The sequence below is a fragment of the Mus caroli genome, unplaced genomic scaffold, assembly GCF_978045245.1.
Source record: "Mus caroli unplaced genomic scaffold, Mus_caroli_1 scaffold_6, whole genome shotgun sequence".
Taxonomy (NCBI): Eukaryota; Metazoa; Chordata; class Mammalia; order Rodentia; family Muridae; genus Mus; species Mus caroli.
Window position 1 is genome coordinate 39625237 of NW_028227261.1, and position 15132 is coordinate 39640368.

Consider the following 15132-nt stretch of genomic DNA (forward strand, 5'->3'; position numbering starts at 1 on the left):
ATTGGGGTCAGAAAAGGGTGTCAGATCCCCTGGAACTGGAGTTAGTACTGATTGTGGCCACCACCACCACATGAGAACTGTTAAAGGAAAACAAAACAAAACAAAACAACAACAACAACAAAAAAACCCTCTCGGCCGGGCGTGGTGGCGCACGCCTTTAATCCCAGCACTTGGGAGGCAGAGACAGGTGGATTTCTGAGTTCGAGGCCAGCCTGGTCTACAAAGTGAGCTCCAGGGACAGCCAGGGCTATACAGAGAAACCCTGTCTCGAAAAGCCAAAAAAAAAAAAAAAAAAAAAAAAAAAAAACTCTCAAAGGAAATAAGAGATCGTTTATTCTGGAGCCAAATTTGAGTAACTATGACTCAAAGACATATCTAGGTTACTCCAAATATTATGTTCCAACAAAGAAGCAGTTTTGGCAGACAGGTGACACACCTCTGATCGTAGCACTCTGAAGACATAGGCAGGCAAATCTCTGAGTTCAAGACCAACCTTGTCTATAGAGGGAGTTTCAGAACAGCCAGGGCTATCCAGAGAATCTTGTCTAGAAAAAACAACAAAAAGATTCATGAATGTCTGATTTGGGTTTCCGTTGCTGTGAGTAGACACCACGACCAAGGCAACTCTTTTTTTTTTTTTTTTTTTTTTTTTTGGTTTTTCGAGACAGGGTTTCTCTGTGTAGCCCTGGCTGTCCTGGCACTCACTTTGTAGACCAGGCTGGCCTCGAACTCAGAAATCCGCCTGCCTCTGCCTCCCGAGTGCTGGGATTAAAGGCGTGCGCCACCACGCCCGGCAAGGCAACTCTTATAAAGGACATTTACTTGGGGCTGGCTTACAGGTTCAGAGGTTTAGTCCATTAGCATGATGGCGGGAAGCATGGCAGTGTCCAGGCAGGCATGGCACTGGAGGAGCTGAGAGGTCTACATTTCATCCAAAGCAGCAGAAGGAGACTGACTGGTCTGGATCACACCGGCCAGACTTACATATATGAGACCTCAAAGCCCCACCTCCACAGTCACTTTAACAAGGCCACATCAAGCCAGGAAGTGGTGGCGAGCGCCTTTAATCCCAGCACTCGGGAGGCAGAGGCAGGCTGATTTCTGAGTTCGAGGCCAGCCTGGTCTACAGAGTGAGTTCCAGGACAGCCAAGGCTATCTATACAGAGAAACCCTGTCTCGAAAAACCACAACCAAAACCAATCAACCAAACAAACAAACAAACAAAACCCACATCCCCTTCAATAAGGACACACCTCCTAATAGTGCCACTTCCCATGGGCCACCACAATGAAGGTTTATAGTTTAACAGAACAAGAAAATTTCATAAATTAAGGAAATTTTGAATTTTCCTGGGTAGTTAGAGCTAGATGAGGTCAGCTCTCCTCCAGGCAAATGTCTGATGACATTCTTAGTTTGGGAGTTGTTGGAAGTTCGTACTCTGCTCGGTTAATAGATTCCAAGAGGTCAAGTTACAGGAGGCTAGTTCTGACACAGAGGTGGGTTAGGGCAGGCAAAGTCAGCAGTCTTCTCCATGGACCTCAGTCCTTGTGTTATGTGAGGTGAATGTGAGCCTTTCCAAGAGGTGCTAGAAGAGGTGGTTGTAAGGGCTGGAAGGAGAGCGGGGGTTGGGGGTGGGGGATAAGGAAGGAAGTTATAATGACTTTATTTTTTTTTTTTCTTTTGAGCCCAGGTCCTAACATGGAGTTTTCCCTGATCTGAAATTCACTGTACAGACTAGGCTGCCTTCAAACTTATGGACAATCCTCTTGTCTCTGTCTCTCTCTGGAGTGTTTGATGTGTCATCACACCCAGCTCAGAAAGTTAAATTGCCTTAAAGTAACACCAAACGATGATTATCTAGTGATTATGAAAATGAGAAGAGTAAATGAGGAAAATACCTAATAAAAAGTATATTTAAAAGAGAAAAAAAAGAATTTCTTCTGCCAAAAAAAAAGAAAATGAGAAGAGCCCCCTATGACCAGGGGAGTTGGGGTCTGGGAACCCTCACTCGAAGCATGTTCGGAAAAGGTGCAAGTCTCCCTGAAGATACAGGTCTAGGATAAAAGTTCCTAAATTAGGCTGGATTTTGTTTAATATTTTTTTGTATTTTTAGTACGTTTAAGTGTGTGTGTGTGTGTGTGTGTGAGAGAGAGAGAGAGAAAGAGAGAGAGATTGAGAGAGAGAGAATTCAGGTACCTTTGAGGCCAGAAGAAAGCATTAGATCCATCCTTGGAGCTGGAGTTACAGCCAGCCACAGGATGTGGGTGCTGGGAATCCAACTTGGGTCCTCTGCAAGAGCTGTAAAGCACTCTTCACCTCTCTCCATGTCCTTGGTTGGGTTTTTAGAATACCAAGGCTGAAAGAGGAGAGAATTTATAAAATTATAGATCCTAGGGGGCCAGGAGTTGGTGGTGTGCACCTTTAATCCCAGTACTTGGGAGGCAAAACCAGACAGATCTCTGAGTTTGAGGCCAGCCTGGTCTATAGATCAAGTTCCAGGATAGCCAGGGCTACACAGAAAAAATGCTGAAAAGAAAAAGAGCGGAAAAGAAGAAGAAAGAAAACAAAACTTGGCACTGCTAAACCTGCCAGTTTTCTTTGGCTTTTTGAGACTGGGGTTGGAGGTGTTTCTCTGTGTAGCTCTGGCTGTCCTGGAACTCACTGTGTGGGTCAGGCTGGCCTCGAACACAACAGATCTCCCTCCTGGGTGCTAGGATGGAAACCTAGCTCAACCAGTTTGATTTTCTCATAGAGATACTGAGACAGGTAACAGGCTTGTGACTCTTTTATTGGGTGCGGGGGTGGGGATTCAAGATAGGGTTTCTCTGTATAGCCCTGGTCTGTATAGCCCTGGCTGTCCTGGAACTGAACTCTGTAGACCAAGCTAGCCTCGAACTCAGAGATCTGCCTGTCTCTGCCTTCCAAGTGCTGGGATTAAAGGCGAGAGCCGCCACTGCCCAGCTAACTATGCCCAGCTATGTCTTAATAGAAAGTATTCCTGGCCGGGTGTGGTGGTGCACGCCTTTAATCCCAGCACTCGGGAGGCAGAGGCAGGTGGATTTCTGAGTTCGAGGCCAGCCTGGTCTATAGAGTGAGTTCCAGGACAGCCAGGACTATACAGAGAAACCCTGTCTCAAATAACCAAAAGAAAAAAAAAAAAAAAGAAAAGAAAAGAAAAGAAAAGAAAAGAAAGAAAGTATTCTTAGAGAAGGGCCATTGGAAAGGACTTGTGAGCAAAACCATGGCAAAGAACTGAACTAAAACTGTTGAATGTACTAAAGGATGTCTGGCTCCCTCAAGATATGTTTGAATGTTTTGCAATCGTGTGAATACCTACTGTGTATGCATACCGGAAACAGCAAAGACAACAAGATATTCAGGTACCACTCACAGTGCAAGAATGTGGTTTTAGATACTTCTAACTTTCAACATGCAATAGTAGTCCTGGATAGACAGGACCTCAAAAAATTGAGTTTAGACTCAGAGTTGTTCCTCTCCACGGAAATCTTTAGTAAAAGGCGAAAGATTTATACGATCTGAAGAGAAACCAGAGTATGGAGCACTGCCTCCGCCCACTGTCCTCGGCTGACTGTCACTCCTACACAACCGATGGGAACTAGATGCACAAAATAATTGGTTAGTGACGTCTTCTTTCGATTCACAGTAAGCCTCTGAAAACTGCATCACTATTAATAAAACAAGACAAGAAACCGAAGTAAAAGAGTTTACACTTTTAAATGTAAGCGCGGGCCTGTGTGCAGTGCATTGTGGGTATGTAAAAAAGATGCTAAATCACAGAACAGATTTCCAAAAGGCCGACCTTTCTTCCTGTGCTTCCTCTGGGCTACCATTAGGGGGCAGGACGAAAGCGATATTTACGAGAATATATGACTCAACAACAAAGTCTGATGGGGGGGAGGGGGAGTCTTCAGAACCCCACCCTTAGCGATCGAACTACTGGCAGTTAACGGGTACTGAGGAAGGGGGATTTTCTCAAAGGTTGCTCATGTTCCCAGTGTGACTACATTCATGTGCATTTGGGTAGCATTAACTGAACCCAGAAAGTTATTATGCATAAACAAACATAAAAACACAATAAAGAGGGCATGAGGTTGGAGGAAGGTGGGGGTGGGTGACCCAAATACATTGGGTATTGGGTTGTGGTGGTCCATACCTTTAGTCCCAACACTTAGAAGCAAAGGCAAGCATATCTCTCTGGTTGAGTCTAATCTGTTCTACAGAGCAAGTTCTAGACCAGCTAGGATTACATAGACCCTATTTCAAAATAAATCCTAAAATAGACAAATGATAACTATAAATAAAATAGGGGTTGGAGAAATGACTCAGCAGTTAAGAGCACCGGCTACTCTTTTAGAAGGCCAGGGTTCAATTCCCAGCACCCACATGGCAGATCACAACTGTTTATAACTCCAGTTCCAGGGGATCTGACGTCCTCATACATACACACAAGCAAAACACCAATGCACATTAAATAAATAAATACATCTTAAAGAAATATAAACCTTGAAAATTGTCTTCACACATACACTTTAATGTGTTGAGCATTAACTGTGCTTGCCCTGGGACCCAAGAATGTGGCTGAGCTTTGGGGGGTTTTGTTTGTTTGTTTTTGGTTTTTCAAGACAGGATTTCTCTGTGTAGCCCTGGCTGTCCTGGAACTCACTCCGTAGACCAGGCTGGCCTCGAACTCAGAAATCCACCTGCCTCTGCCTCCCAAGTGCTGGATTATCCAAGTAAGATAAATTAAAGCTATACTACCACATACAAAAATTTGACAGTAGTCAATTATTATACAATTTTTCAAACTTAAGGAAAAGAAGTCAAAGGACTGAAAGATGATTCCGTCTAATCTACAGTGTGCTGATTTCTACAAGTGTTGGAAGGGTTTGGTACAGTGCACCTGTCTGTACTTCTGGTGCATTTAAAAAGTCAGCTTGGGGGGCTGGAGAGATGGCTCAGCGATTAAGAGTGCCAACTGCTCTTCTGAAGGTCATGAGTTCAAATCCCAGCAACCACATGATGGTTCACAACCATCCATAATGAGATCTAATGCCCTCTTCTGGGGTGTCTGAAGACAGCTACAGTGCACTTACATATAATAAATAAGTCTTTAAAAAAAAGTCAGCCTGCTTTCTTATAGAACCTAGGACCACAAGCGAGGCTTGGTCCTCTCCCATTGATCACTAATTAAGAAAATGCTCTCACAGTCAGCTATTGGATGGATCACAAGGCCCCCAATGGAGGAGCTAGGGAAAGTACTCAAGGAGCTGAAGGGATCTGCAATCCTATAGGTGGAACAACAATATGAACTAACCAGTACCCCCCAGAGTTCATGTCTCTAGCTGCATATGAATCAGAAGATGGCCTAGTTGGCCATCAGTGGAAAGAGAGGCCCATTGGACTTGCAAACTTTATATGCCTCAGTAAAGGGGAACGCCAGGGCCAAGAAGTGGGAGTGGGTGGGTAGAGAAGTGGGTGGGGGAGCGTGTGGGGGACTTTTGGGATAGCATTGGAAATGTAATTGAAATAAAAACCCAATAAAAAAATATGGAAAAAAAGAAAAAAGAAAATGCCTCAGATCTTAAGGAGGTTCCCTCCTTTCTGTTTTTTTTTTTTTTTTTTTTTTTTGGTTTTTCGAGACAGGGTTTCTCTGTATAGCCCTGGCTGTCCTGGAACTCACTTTGTAGACCAGGCTGGCCTCGAACTCAGAAATCCGCCTGCCTCTGCCTCCCAAGTGCTGGGATTAAAGGCGTGCGCCACCACCGCCCGGCGGTTCCCTCCTTTCTGATGACTCTGGCTTGTTTCAATTGGCCTGATATTAGCCAGCACAATTAGAATGTGATTTTTTTTCTTTTTACAATTTATTTTGTTTATCCAAGACAAGGTTTCTCTATGCAGTCCTGGAACTCACCCTCTACAGACCAGGTTAGCCAGGGTCTCACTGTAGACCAGGCAGGCCGGGAACTCACTAAAGCCCAGGAATGTGGGTTTATTTGGAAATTGGGTTATATCAGACACTTTTTCTAAAAAGTAAGGAGGCTTCAGTCGACTATCAGAAAGCCAAAAGCTGGAGAGAAGTCTGGAATCTCTGCCTTCGTTTTGCACCTGTTTCCTCTGCTTCGGACCACCAGCTTGTTTCAGCACGTAGGTACGCTAGTCACTGAAGGAATGTCTACCTGAAATCTCCAGCACTGTGACCATGCCACCCCCTAATGCTAGAGGCACCTGACGAATCTTGCTGTCAGTTTAACTGTTCTGGTTTTTTACAGTGTTATGTTCTAAGATCCCCAAAACCCCGCCTAAAAGGTATTCAGTTATTTCCCTAAACCTTGTCACCCTGGCTTTCTAGGAGCAGTGAAGCTTCAGGAAACTGACAGCCACACCCCTCAGAGAACAGGTAGTTATCCCCTATGGCAAGTGTAGCAATCCCGTTGTCTCTGTGTCCTAAGTGTTGCAGTACAGACAGGGGCCACCAGGCTGATTTTGTTGTCTTTTTCTTTCTTTCTGGTTTAGTAACTATAGCTTGTGGTCAGGTGTCCTCTTCCAAGATTCCCTGGGCACACATTCATTCATGTGTCCACACACTCGCGCAGACACACACCCACACAGGAAATAAATAAATCTTTAGAGGCTGGAGCAGTGGTTCAGCTATGAAAGAGCACTGGTTGCTCTTCCAAAGATTCTGGGTTCAATCCCCAGTCCCCACACGCTGACTCGCAACCATCGGTAAGACCAGTCTCAGAGGATCCAATGCCCTCTTTTGACCTCCTCAGGTTCTAGGCATGTACACAGTGTATAGGCATACTTCAGTAAAACATCTCCACACATACTATAGAAATAAATTAATAAAAAATAAACTTAACTGGTCTACTGAGCGAGTTCCAGTACATTCAGGGGGACACAGAGAAACCCTGTCTCAAAAACAAAAACATCAATGAGAAAGGCTCAGCACTGAGAGAGAAAGTGAGAATTCAGGAGCGAGGAAATAGTGAGGGGGACTCTGGGACCAGGACATGGAGTAGAGGAGAGCAGAGCAGAACGCCTTCTCAGATCAGAGCGCAGAAGATCACCCACGTAGTGACCATGGCCTCCTGGCTCCAATCCCGACTCCTCCTGAGCAGCCTTCTGTCCAGCACCGACAGCTGAAGTGATGGAAGAATCAGGAAGCCGGAGCTGTGCCGCGCGGCTCACGCTGGTGTTCTCCACACTCAGGAGGCAGGTGAGGTGTGAGTTCGAGAATAGCCTCGCCTACAAAATGAGATCCTGTTTCAAAAACCTATAAAGCCGGGCAGTGGTGGCACACGCCTTTAATCCCAGCACTTGGGAGGCACAGGCAGGCAGATTTCTGAGTTCAAGGCCAGCCTGGTCTACAAAGTGAGTTCCAGGATAGCCAGGGCTACACGGAGAAACCCTGTCTCAAAAAAACAAAAACAAAACAAACAAACAAACAAAAAAACCAAAACCTATAAAAGTCTGGGCATGGTGGTGCACACACCTTCGGTCTCAGCAGAGGAAGACAGAGGCAGCTGGATTATCGGTGAGTTCAAGGCCAGCCTGGTCTACTTAGCAAGTACCAAGACAGCTAGGGCTACACATAGAGATTCTGTCTCAAAACTAAATAAATAAAAGAATATAAGATAGGAAGCTGAGTGTGATGTTCACATCTGTAACCCTACCAGCTGGGAGGCTGAGACAGGCAATTATAAAAGTTCTGGACTAATACGTTCCACATAGTGAGTTTCAAGCCAGTCAAAGATATAAAGGGAGACCCTAAAAGGGGGGGGGGGACAGGGGGGAGCGGGGAGGAAAAAAAACTAAAAAAAAACCCAACCAAACAACAAAACAAAACAGAAACTAAGAAACTGAGCTGAAGTCAGGATGTTATTGGCAAGTCCCTAATTGGCTTCTTGGCCTGCACTACACAGGAACGCCACGGTTCCTACCCAGCTCTTGCCAGCAGCCCACCACCTAGAGCTAGCAGAGCCAAACACTTCCTCACCTAACAGTGACCAACATCTGCCCTTCTCACTTCCAAGGCAGACCCCCAACTGGGGCTTGAGGGCATCCTCTCAGTCTGTTTCTCTTCTGTTGGGTTACTCCTAAGACCAAATTGCTGGCTAGCAAGCTCCAGGAATCCACCTGCATGTCCATTACCACAGTGCTGCAGTTACGGATACTGCTACCCCCTGTACACTGGTGTTAAGATCTAAACTCGGTCCCTGTACTTGATCAGCAAACACTCCCCAATCCCTAGATATATAAAAATTTGTTTTATCACCAAGCTATATGCCTCAGCCCTTTAGTGGCAGTTAGAGGAGGAAGGCTTATAAATAAATCAAAAAATAAAATAAAAGGGCTGGTGAGATGGCTCAGTGGGTAAGAGCACCCGACTGCTCTTCCGAAGGTCCAGAGTTCAAATCCCAGCAACCACATGGTGGCTCACAACCATCCACAACGAGATCTGGCGCCCTCTTCTGGAGTGTCTGAAGACAGCTACAGTGTACTTATATATAATAAATAAATAAATAAATAAATAAATAAATAAAAAGAGGAGGAAGGCTTGGTCTTTTGAAATGGTCTTGTCATGGAACCAAGTCTGGAAATCTGGAATTCTGCTGTCTCAGCCTCTTGAGTAGTTAAGATCATCCTGTCATCAATCCAAGTGGTGTTATGTGTTGTTTATATAATTTATTCTCATTATTTTTAAATATGTCCATGCAGGGAGGCCAGAGGGAAGGATGCTAGAGTTACAGGTAACTGGAATCAAAACTTGCCAGAGCTGAGCTGGGCGTGGTGGCCCACGCTTTTAATCCCAGCACTCAGGAGGCAGAGGCAGGCAGATTTCTGAGTTCGAGGCCAGCCTGGTCTACAAAGTGAGTTCCAGGACAGCCAGAGCTACACAGAGAAACCCTGTCTCGAAACAAGACAAAAACAAACAAAAAACTTGCAAGAGCAACAGATTTTTATTGCTTAGCCATTTCTGCAGCCCCTGCTGTGTGTTTCTCCCTAGCTCTCTGAGCTACCTAGTCTCTGGCTCTTTGTCACCCAAGCACTGTCAGTATGGATACAGGAATCCACCTGCATGTCCAGGACCACAGTGATGGAATTACAGATACGTTACCACCTACCCCCAATCCTCGCTTTGTAGTTCTTACTAGAGGAACCCAGAACTAGTAATTTAGTAGAAAGTATGCTCAGAGTGGTGCACTAATTTAAATCCAGCACAGGACAAAGGCAGGCCAGCCTGGTCTACATAGTGAGACTCTTGTCATGAGAAAGAACTACAAGAGCATTTACTGATCCCTTAGCACCACCTAAAACATAGCTGTCTGACTAAACTAGTAATCTATTCACTGGAGAAGTACTGCTAGAGATATGAGGGAAAGGCAAAGAACAGTCGTCAGTTGGACTAAATACTAACAGAACTTACTACTCAAAAGTCACAGCTAAAATAAGTAAGCAAATTGAAATAAACAGCCACTTACTCAGAAGCAACTACTTCAGAAATAGGACTTCTAATTTTAAACCAAAGTTATTAGCCCTGCATAAGCAGGACCTCAAAAAATTGGGTTAAGACTCAGAATTGTTCCTCTCCACGGAAATCTTTAGTAAAAGGCGAAAGATTTATACGATCTGAAGAGAAACCAGAGTATGCTGAATTCGCGTCAGTGAGCATTCTCTACCGACTGTAACTCCTAGATAACCGATGGCGTTTACTTACACAAAATAAATAATGACTTCTGAATTTCTTTCACGCAGGTCTCTCAAAAACCACATCGCTGTAAAGAAAGTACAACGGGAAAGAAAAAAAATAAGCGTTTACCAATTTAAATTTACGCACTGATCTGTGCGCAGTGTATTGTGGGTATGTAAATAAGACTGCCCTTATTTTATTTTCCCTTAGTAGATGCCGAGCTGCCGCCAGAGGGCAGTGCAGAAGCCGGAGTCACAGGAATTTACACCAAGTTTTCTTTTCTTTTCTTTTTTATTTTTAAGCCGGGGAGGGAGGCGTAGTTTGATTTTGCTTCTTGAAAGTTTGAGACTGTGCTTCACACTGACCTTGAACTCACTATGGAACCAGGTGGGCCTGGGAAGTTGAGCACAGTTCTCTGCCTTAATCTTGTCCGTGCTGGGCAGCCATTAGGGAGCCTGCTGGATCTCAGGCTGGCACTAAAGTCGCCGAGTCAACTAGGAAGATCTTGAACTCTTCATCTTCCTGCCTCATCTTCCTAAATGTTGGCATGACAGGCACGTGCACCTACACCCAACTTAAAAGTTCTCTTAATTAATTAAAAATAAAATAAACGGGGTGTGTGTGTGGGGGGGGACTTGCTTAGCAAGCAGACAACACTGGGTTTCATCCCAGCACCAAGAGATAAATATAAAAATGAATAGTCAAACCTTGAAACCAGTTATCCTGGTATATTCATTTTACAAAAAAAAAAAAATGTATTGAGAACTAGCAGGTCTTGTTCTGTGTGCTGTCTGTGTGCTGAGCCTCTAATAATACATCGCTAACTGACACAGGCCAAGCACCAAGGATCCTGAGGAGCAAGGTGACACCTGCATGTTACCTGCTTATAGCCTGATGTTACGACTTATTGAAGAAACGGAAAGCCAAGGGGAAACTAGACAATTGCATTACTACGGGCTATGGGCAGGAGACTTGAAGGAGAGGATGTAAGGAGAGATGGAGCATCATAGGAAAGGCTGAAACAGAATGACAGGGTTTGGTTTGGTTTTCTTTTCTCTCTTTCTCCTCTTCCTTTTCCTTCTATTTCAATAGGGTCTCAACATGTAGCCCTGGCTGCCCCGGAATTTGCTATGCAGCCCAGGCTGGCCTGGAACTCATAGACCTATTTGCTTCTGCCTCCTTCTGCTCGGATTAAAGGTGTACATCACCAAACCAGGCCATAATGTTGAGGTGATGAGGGAAAGAGACAGCCCTCACTTCTAGAGGATAAAATGGGATCCTGACTCTCTTACAGGTTTCCGGGTGGACAAGCTCTATACTTTGTAACCTAGCCTGGAGTGGCCAGGAGTGCCTAGAGTCACAAAATAGGAAGACACTAGATAAAAGCAAGGTTATGATTAAGGCTGCCCTTAGTCTAGGGCTCAGACGGGGGTTAGCTTTGCTCATAGTTGCAAGGGGGAGAGAGAGAGAGAGAGAGAGAGAGAGAGAGAGAGAGAAGGGAAGGGAAGGGAAGGGAAGGGAAGGGAAGGGAAGGGAAGGGAAGGGAAGGGAAGGGAAGGGAAGGGAAGGGAAGGGAAGGGAAGGGAAGGGAAGGGAAGGGGAGAGAGAGCAAGAGAGCTGACTCTTTGTAAGAACTGTAAGGTCACAAAACCTTCTCAACTCTGTCTCAGAAAGAGAGAGTTGCATAGGGGCATGGCCTGATTTCTAGGAGAGGAGAGAGGAATCTAGAGAGTCTGTGATCTGTTCCTTGGCAGCAAGAGGAAGACACTGAAGAGCTGGAAAGCAATCTCAGCACTGGGGGGGAGGAGGAGGAGGAGGCAGGAGGGTTTCTCACAAGTTCAAAGCCAGGTTACTTTTCATAGTGAGTTTCCAGCCAGCCTGGTCTGCTTTTTTGTTTGTTTTGTTTTAGGTTTTGTTTTTATTATTATTATTATTAGATTTTTTTATTTACATTTCAAATGTTGGTTTTGTTTTTTCAAGACAAGGTTTCTCTGTGCAGTCTTGTCTATCCTGGAATTCAATCCACAGACCTTGAGCTCACAGAGATCTGCCTGCCTCTGCCTCCCCAGTGCTGGGATAAAAAGTGCAGGCCATCACACTTGGCTAAGGGCTACTTATTAAGCACTCAATGAAATATAAATACTGTTTTGTTTTGTTTTGAAAAAGCTGCCAGGCAGGGCGGCACATGGCTTTAATCCCAGGGATTATGAGGCAGAGGCAGGCAGGTGTATTTTTTTTGAGTCTGAGGCCAGCCTGGTCTGGTTTGCATATGGAGTTTTAGACAGCCATGACTACATAGTAAGACCCTGTCTAACCAAACCAAAATATTGGAGAGAGAAAGAAAGAAAGAAAGAAAGAAAGAAAAAAAGAAAGAAAGAAGAAAGGAATGAAAGAAAGAAAAGAAAGAAGGAAAGAAAGGAAGGAAGGTGAAGAAATGAAAGCAGGGTAGTGGTGGAGCACGCCTTTGAACCCAGCACTCAGAGGAAGAGGCAGATGGATCTCTGTAAGTTTGAGGCCAACCTGGTCTACAGAGTGAGTTCCAGGACAGCCAGGGCTATACAGTAAAACTCTGTCTCAAAACAAACAAACAATCAAAACAACAATAAAAAGCTGAGCCAAACTCCTGCTGAATATTACTTGGGATGTCCTTAAAGCCACTGATTTGATGACCTCTGCTGTCACTGCAACAGGAGAGGAACTTAATAGATGTCCATCACCCTCTACCCCTATCTCTCTTATGAAATATCGTCAAAGGAAATCTTCATTTTGTATTTCTGTTTCAGATAAAAACACTGAGAGAAAATTACAGGCATACTTCACCAAAAGAGTATGTTGTATTTTATAAAAAGAAAGAAAGAACAGGATATGTTTTGGTAGAGACCAGGGGTGCCTCTGAGGGCCCATGCTGAGGAATTCCTTCTCCCTGAGGCCAGCCATATGGAACAGAGTTTATTTAGGACATGAGAAGGGGAATTGAGGAGGGAATAGAGACAGAAAGGCTGGGGGAGGGAGAGAGAAGCGGGGAGGAGAAGGGGAGGGAGAAAGGGCAGGGAGAGAAGGGTCTGAGAGTAAGAGATTAAGAGGATTAGAGAGTGAGGAGGTGGCAAGCAGCCCCCCCCCCCCTTTTTTTTAAAGGCGTGCGCCACCACGCCCGGCGCATTTTTTTTCTCTCTTCTTAAGTGCATGTCCTTTCTCTTTCTCTAACCTCCTCCCTCTGTCTCTCTCCCCTTGGCAACTTCCCTGGTCTCCTTTCTTGGGACCAGTGAGAGCAGCTTTAATTTGGCTTAAGTAGGCTTATTATATTGGCAAAGATTACCTATCAGTATATATGAGTGTTTTATACTGTGCATCCCATGCAAAATGGTGCCATCAGAGGTCAGAAGAGGGCATATCTGATCCTCTGCATCGGATTTACAAATGATTGTAGGTAGCTGGATGGGTGATGGTAATGGAACTAGGTCCTCTGAAAGAGTAACTAGTGTCCTTAACTGCAAAGCCCTCTCTCCAACCCCAATAAATGTACTTTTAAAAAGAAAGGAGTTGGGCAGTGGTGCACACCTTTAATCCCAGGAATCAGGAGGCAGAGGCAGGCAGATCGCTGAGTTCCAGGCCAGCCAGGGCTACACAGAGAAACCTGAGAGGGGAAGGAGGAGGGGGAGGCGGGGCAGATACTTAGTAGATAAAGGTGCTTGCCGCCGAGCCTGAAGACTTGATCTTGATCCCTGGCACCTGCACACTAGAAGGAGAGAACTGACTATGGAGTTTCCCACTGATCTCCATAGGAGCACACCCACATGCACACACAAGTAAGAAAATAGAGAATAAAGGAGGCTGGAGAGAAGGCTCAGGGTCATCTGCTGCTTTCCTGAGACCTGTGTTGTCTGCTCCATAACAAGATCCTGTCTTAAGGCCAGGTTTAATTTTTTTTTTTAAGATTTATTTATTTCATGTATATGAGTACGCTGTCTTCAGACACACCAGAAGAGGGCATTGGACCCCATTACAGATGGTTGTGAGCCACCCTGTGGTTGCTGGGAATTGAACTCAGGATCTCTGGAAGAGCAGGTTCTAGAACAGACTCCAGCACAGCCAGAGCTACATCGTAAGACCCTGCCTCAAAAAACAAAACAAGGAAAACAGGTCACTCTGCTACACTGTGAGTTAGAGGCCAGTCTAAGATGTTCAAGCACAGGAAGTTGTTTTCTTTTATATTTTAACTTTAACATCATCGTCATTAGCATGAGGTTAAAGGGATGACAGCCTTCAGGGATTAGTTCTCTCTTTCCATCCTGTGTGTTCCAGGCTCAAGCACAGCAGCAAGGGCTTTTACCCTCTGAGCCATCTCAATACCCTGTCCCTCCTTCCACTGTTGCTATTCTTGTTTTTTGTTTGTTTGTTTGTTTTTTGTTTTTCGAGACAGGGTTTCTCTGTGTAGCCCTGGCTGTCCTGGAGCTCACTCTGTAGACCAGGCTGGCCTCGAACTCAGAAATCCACCTGCCTCTGCCACCACTCCCGGCTGCTGTTCTTGTTTTTTAATGTAACTACATTTGTTTATTTAGTGTGTGTGTGTGTGTGTGTGTGTGTGTGTGTACGTGGTGCATGCCATCACACATTTGTGGAGGCTTTGGGGAGTTCATTCTCCTACCATGTAGGTGCAGAAGATCAAACTCAGGTCTTCAGGCTTGTCAAGGTTGGATAGACCAACGGCTAGACACCATTTACACTATACATATCCCCCGAGGGATGGTGGGGGTTGTTGGTCTGCATAGGTCTGCATACTCGGGCAGTAATGATGTGGTTCAGTGTAAGAATGTTCCCCTAGAAGCTGGGCAGTGGTGGCACATGCACAAAGTCCCGGAGTTGATACCTAGTACTATGAGACAAAAAGACATTATAAATAATGACAAAAATCAGGAATGGTGATTCATGCTAATTCCAGCATTTAGGCATTGTAGGATGCTATTCATCACCAGCATCTTGTTTGTTTGTTTGCTTGTTTGTTTGAGACAGTTTTACACAGTCCACTCTGGCCTCAAACATGCTGCTTAGCTAAGGTTGGCTTTGAAATTATTCTCTTTTCTTCATCTAAAGAGAGCTAGGATTATAGGCATGATCTACCATACCCCGCTTCTCTTGTGTTCTGTTCTGTTCTGTTTTGTTTTGTTTTTCTAGACAGGGTTTCCCTGTGTTATCTTGGCTATTCTGGAACTCAGGCTGTAGACCAGGCTGACTTCGAACTCAAATTTGCCTGTCTCTCTAGTGGTAGGATTAAAGGCTTGAGTCACCACCGTCTGGTTTCCCCCGTATTCCTAATAGAAAAAAAAAGTTTCACGGACAGGAACCATTCGTCTTTATTCCACTATCCCAATCTAGCACTATGTCTAGCACTAGCATGTGACTATTTTTAATTGGTGTCT

The 15132-nt window shown here is 44.9% G+C and overlaps 1 long non-coding RNA gene and 2 other non-coding genes across 3 annotated transcripts; all 3 read right to left on the reverse strand.

Annotated features, from left to right (window-relative positions):
• Positions 1 to 357: 357 nt before the first annotated feature.
• On the reverse strand, positions 358 to 9835 carry LOC115030895 (uncharacterized). The gene is made up of 4 exons (XR_015047231.1): positions 9743 to 9835; positions 7096 to 7269; positions 2197 to 2356; positions 358 to 545 (listed from the first exon to the last, which is right to left on the reverse strand). It is a non-coding gene; the product is annotated as an uncharacterized LOC115030895 (long non-coding RNA).
• Positions 3441 to 3556, reverse strand: LOC115031065 (U5 spliceosomal RNA). Its single transcript, XR_003836630.1, has one exon. It is a non-coding gene; the product is annotated as a U5 spliceosomal RNA (small nuclear RNA).
• LOC115031064 (U5 spliceosomal RNA) lies at positions 9559 to 9674 on the reverse strand. The gene has a single exon (XR_003836629.1). It is a non-coding gene; the product is annotated as a U5 spliceosomal RNA (small nuclear RNA).
• Positions 9836 to 15132: the final 5297 nt, after the last annotated feature.